The sequence below is a fragment of the Poecilia latipinna genome, unplaced genomic scaffold, assembly GCF_001443285.1.
Source record: "Poecilia latipinna isolate Pla-1442-1.1 unplaced genomic scaffold, P_latipinna-1.0 Scaffold766, whole genome shotgun sequence".
Taxonomy (NCBI): domain Eukaryota; kingdom Metazoa; phylum Chordata; class Actinopteri; order Cyprinodontiformes; family Poeciliidae; genus Poecilia; species Poecilia latipinna.
Genome location: NW_015113382.1, coordinates 53,022 through 58,258, shown reverse-complemented (window position 1 = coordinate 58,258; position 5,237 = coordinate 53,022).

Here is a 5,237-nt window from a genome sequence, read left to right as displayed (position 1 = left end):
TTCCCGAAGCAGCTTGTCTTTCTCAAATGCAGCCTGCTCCTTTTTTATCTTCAGCTCTTCATTCGACTTAATCAGAGCCCGTCTCTCACTTGACATCTTGCTGACATCTTTCAGGATGCCATGGAGTCTCTCTGTCTCTCTAGCTATGGTCTTACTGCTCTCACTCATTGTTGATCCTTTTGTTAGAAATTGGTGACAATCCTTGTTCTTGCTCTCCGACTTCTGCAATGGTTATGGTGGTGTAGCTTTGTGATGTCACTCTTGCTCCATAAAAGTGACATCAATTCTCTTTGTGACATCAATTCGCGTGATGTCACTACCTCAGCAGAACAACTAGAAAACTGCTGAAGTTTGAATAAAAACAAACTTTATGACTGAATGCAGCTCTGCTTAGCTGATGGCCATAAGAGACAGTTCAACTGTTAATATATCACCAAGGCTGAAATCCACACTTGGGAGACAGCGGCTCTTGAGGACAATGGACTGGACAGCAGGGTGCGAGGACCAACTGTCAAAAGGAAACACTGTGCCTGAAAACAGAAGAAGGGGAAACGGGTGGGCGTGTTGACCCAGCTGATGCCTATGAAGCCACCGATTCCGACTCTTTTTCTGACCAATGTCCGCTCACTGGGAAAGAAAGTGGATTTGTTAGATCTGAGGTTAAGAGTTTCTGCAGAGATGAAGAACTGTGCCATTCTTTGCCTAACGGAAACCTGACTTAACACCAATATGCCAGACATAGCCTTCCAGATCAACGGTCTTCAGTTATGCAAAGCAGACCGCGACCAACGGTCAGGAAAAACAAGGGGAGGAGGACAATGTATGTAAGTGAATGAAGGTTGGTGTACAAACTGTGGCCTGGTTAAAAACTGTCAGCCATACTATCTGCCTCGGGAGTTTACTGCGGTGTTCATCACCATTGTTTACATTCTGCCGGGTGTTAACGGCAACGAAGCATCGAAGGAGCTGTATGACACCGTTAGCTCACTGCAGATGAAGCACCTGGAGGCTTTGTACGTGGTTGCAGGGGACTTTAACCATGTGAAACTGACGGACACTCTGCTCAGTTTTATTGGCATGTCAGTCTTTAGCGAGATAGAATTAATTAAATGCGCTGACACTTCATTGTGCCTCAAACGTACAACGTTGAGTGAAGCTGGCGACCACTGCAAGATGGTGGCCCTATGTCACGATTGCAACAGTAGGCAGAGATACAGGTTGGATCAGGTTGCAGAGCCCTGATCTAGCAGATAGAAAGTATGATTCTATCTCAATACAGCAGCTAAAAGTGCAGCACTATAATTTTTAATTAATTGATAAAGTAAAATTGTGAAGGTTAAAAAAAATCCACCTCTGAATATTAACAAAATACATTTATTTAGCATAATATCTTCTGTACCCCTGCTGGCCCCCATCTAGAACCGTCCCTGGGCAGAAGGTCTATGTCTGACATTAGTAATACATTAAACGACCACTGAACACTGAATTAACATGTCAACATTTCTTAATAAAACAAACAGAAAGCCCTAACAAATCTTTTTAAAGTAGGAAATATTTATGTATTCACTGTTAATCTCTTAATATAATTTGTTCTTTAAATGGTCATTTGTATTATTTTGGCTGATACGACTATACATTAAATAAGCAAATAATTGATTATCTAATAATCAAACCATAACAGTTTACTAAAACCACAATAAGCAACTTAATCAATCATAGCAAAATGCTCTGTACCATATCAGCCTCAGGAGATGATTCAGGGATAAAGAGATGCTGATGTCTGATTCTTTAGGTTCTAACCGGGTCTTCAGTTGAGGAACTGAAGACCCAGTTCAGTTCCTCAGCTGACATCATGCAGCACTGCACACTGCGCCAGGACGAACACATTTGTTTTAATTGCCTGTATTCATCTTCTCTAACATTATTCAGCCTGGGATTTGAGTCTTCCCTCTCACGTCTGTACCTTTACGAGAGGTTTTGGTTCCGAGGATGGTGGAGAATCGGGTTGAGGATGTTTTAAAAAAACGCGGTCGATAGCAGCTCACCGCGGCAGCGTAATGTCGGTCTCTAGGCAACCACAAGAGCATCGGTCCGTAGCGTTCTGGGGTTCCTTGAGCTCACACCACGACAATTTAGCTGACCTTAATATTTCCTGTGTTTTATTTTGGTCATTAATGTTACAATTACTTTTGATATATGTGTGATAGGCACGTCTATCTGACATTTATAGAAATACGGAACAAATCGCGTCCTGTATCGGTTCAATACAGGACACAACATTTAACAGCCAAATACGGGACGATTCCGCATTTTAAGGGACGGGTGGCAACCCTATTTCTCTCTGCAACAGCTGTGTAATTTTCATGTCATTTGGGGCTAAAATGATTGTTTTACCAGTGATTGTTGCCTCTGATTTCACATATTTTCCATGTGTTTTTTGTTGATTGTTTTACTGTAGCAAATACCTGACATTTTTATTTTAATTTTTTTTTGCTACAAGCGTGTTTAATCTCATGTTTTTTCAATATTTGTTTCCCTTAAAGATTATTACAAAATAAGTAGAACAACACCTGCTTAAGCTCCAAACTTGATCACCTCTAGAATTGTTGCAGCGACAGGAGATAGTTTTATTTCTTTTGTTTTCTTGAAGTCATACCTTTTGGATCCAGTCTAGGAAAACAAAACCATGAAACCTTCCAATATCTGCAATACAATCAAACTATGGTTCAATTCCAGAAGTCTGGCCTGTGTACTTTCTATCTGATCTCAGTTTGCAGAATCCACACTTGCTGGGTCGGTGCAGTCTAAGGTTCCAAAGCAGCTGATGTTGACGATAATGGGGAAAAAAGAAAAAGAAACAAACACAAAACTATAAAAATAACAAAAGAAAAGAGAAAAACTAATTGATAAGACAAGCTAGCACCAACTGACGAACTATTTTTTGTTTTATTGCATATAACCTCAGGATTTTACTGGCTGCTCTTTGCACCAACCTGCTGGGATATCGGCTCTGAGAGAGAAGACAGGCAGTCGCCTTGAATGTTCTCCACTTGCTTAACCTTGCTTAGGGAAGAATGATGCATTTCAGATTATTTGGAAATGGCCTAATGATGCTTTACGCAGTGATGGGCAGTCGCTGTAACTTCTCCAGAATCACTGCTATGGCTTTTCCTTTCTTGCATTACTCCAACACACATTTGGAGTACGCTGACCTCTGCCAAACTTCTGCTTTTATAGCTGATGCCCAATTAATCAAGAACATTTTTAGCACCCCTTGGCTGCTTTATGCCCTCTTAATCCTTATAAAAGCATCAAGGTTTTACTGAGTTCTTTTTCTTCTTTTTCTTTTTTTTTTTACACAATTTTTTCATATTAAAATGAATCTGTGCAGAGATTTTGTTTGCCTAATTTTGAGTCAAGCAGATTATTTTTTTTTGTCCGATATCCAATACTATGGATATAAAATAAATATATTAGTGCATTGTAATAAAGACAAAACAGTTATAGAAATACAAGGATTAGTGGCAAATTGTATTTAAAAAAAAGCAAGTGCTGACTTTCACACTTGTCTTAGTCCTTTAATGCTCTAAGGAGTCAGACGAAGACATTTTCCTGACAGGGAATTAAATGATTCATCAATAACATCAGGAGCAAATCCAAAGGCAGTGGTTGGACGAAAATCGAAGAGCCCACAGTTCTTGTCATACACACTTTACTCATGCCAGTGTTTTGAAAGCATTACTATGCAGCAAAGTCACAAGCTTATAAGATCAAATATGCATTATTTAGCTGAACAGATTGTTAAAGAAATCCGGGGCTCAGAGCGATGACACAGAGGTTACGGGCATGGAAAGATTTTCAAAAGGGACACTCACAGACTGCAGGCTTCCATTTACTTGTAATAATTTGTTCGTGCTAGCTTTGCTTAAATAATAATGACCTCACTGTGGAGCTCTACAGAGACTCCAGGTCATTTCAGAACAAAATTAAAAAAACAAAAATACACCCAACATTTATTGTGTTATTGTAAAACCAAGATCACTGCAAAGCCGCTCCTGGCTCTTTAAAAATAAAAACACTTTCCTTTTGCATTCCCTTTTTTGTTTTTCTCTTAATTTGACATTCATTTAAGTATTTTTTGTTATACTTTTTTAATAATCTACCTCATCATAGGTTTAATGTTTAGAGTTATGAGTTGTAGTAATCCAGTAAATGCAGATGATGCCATGAGGGACTGATTACAGGAGGCTCATATGGCAGCTATTAGTCCCACAATGCACTGCATTAACCCAATTTCATTTTCAACAGGAAGAGGAGGAAATTCAGCTTCTGGTCAAAAATAACTGAGCAGCCAAAGGACATAGCTTTCTCTTTAAACCATCATTCATGAGGGCGACATCAGAGGGGACAAAGAGCCATAACCCCCTTCTCCTGCCGGTAATTAATTTTGATCTATTTTTATTAATGGTTAGGGAAAGCAATTATTTGTAGTTGTTCTTATCCAAATCTTGGCTCCAAAATTAAAGTGTTTCCTATTAGATTCATGACATTATTATTCAATTTCTACTTTTTTAAAATGAAAGACTGCATATTTATGCTATGCATTTAAGGAGAGAAAACTACACCTAGTTAATATAAAAAAAAGTCTATTACATTAAATGAAATGGTTTTAGAAAACACAACATATTCATGTTTTGAACTAAGTTTAAGTGCAGAAACAGTGTATGATTTGAATTCAGTTGATTCCCATAACTGCAATCAAGAATCATAGCTAAACTAGATTGCATTCATATGATGAGAGAATGTTTTTTTTTTTAGTTATTAAAGACTTGGTTAAGATCTATGAATATCTCTTATGTATGGTTGAAAAAATATATATTTTTAGATATAATGATTTGAACAGAGTTGGCACTTTGTGCTGACTCTCGACGAGGTGAATTGATTAATTAGCACGTGCGACAAATAGCAGGACATCGGTGACGTTCATTGCTGGACTGACTTACGACTTATACAGACATAATGTATGTTATTGGACGTACAGAAATTTCGCGCAGGCATACAACGCTGGGGGGCAAAAAGACTAATCTTTTACATGTCATCCATAGCCGCGTTAACTCAGTGAAACTTAGAAATGTAGGTATTAATTTCGTGCTATGAGCCACAGCAAAGGGAAAGAGTGGGAAAGCACTTTCTCGCTCTGTATCCGCCAAGCTACACGCAAACTCGTTGCCATAGCA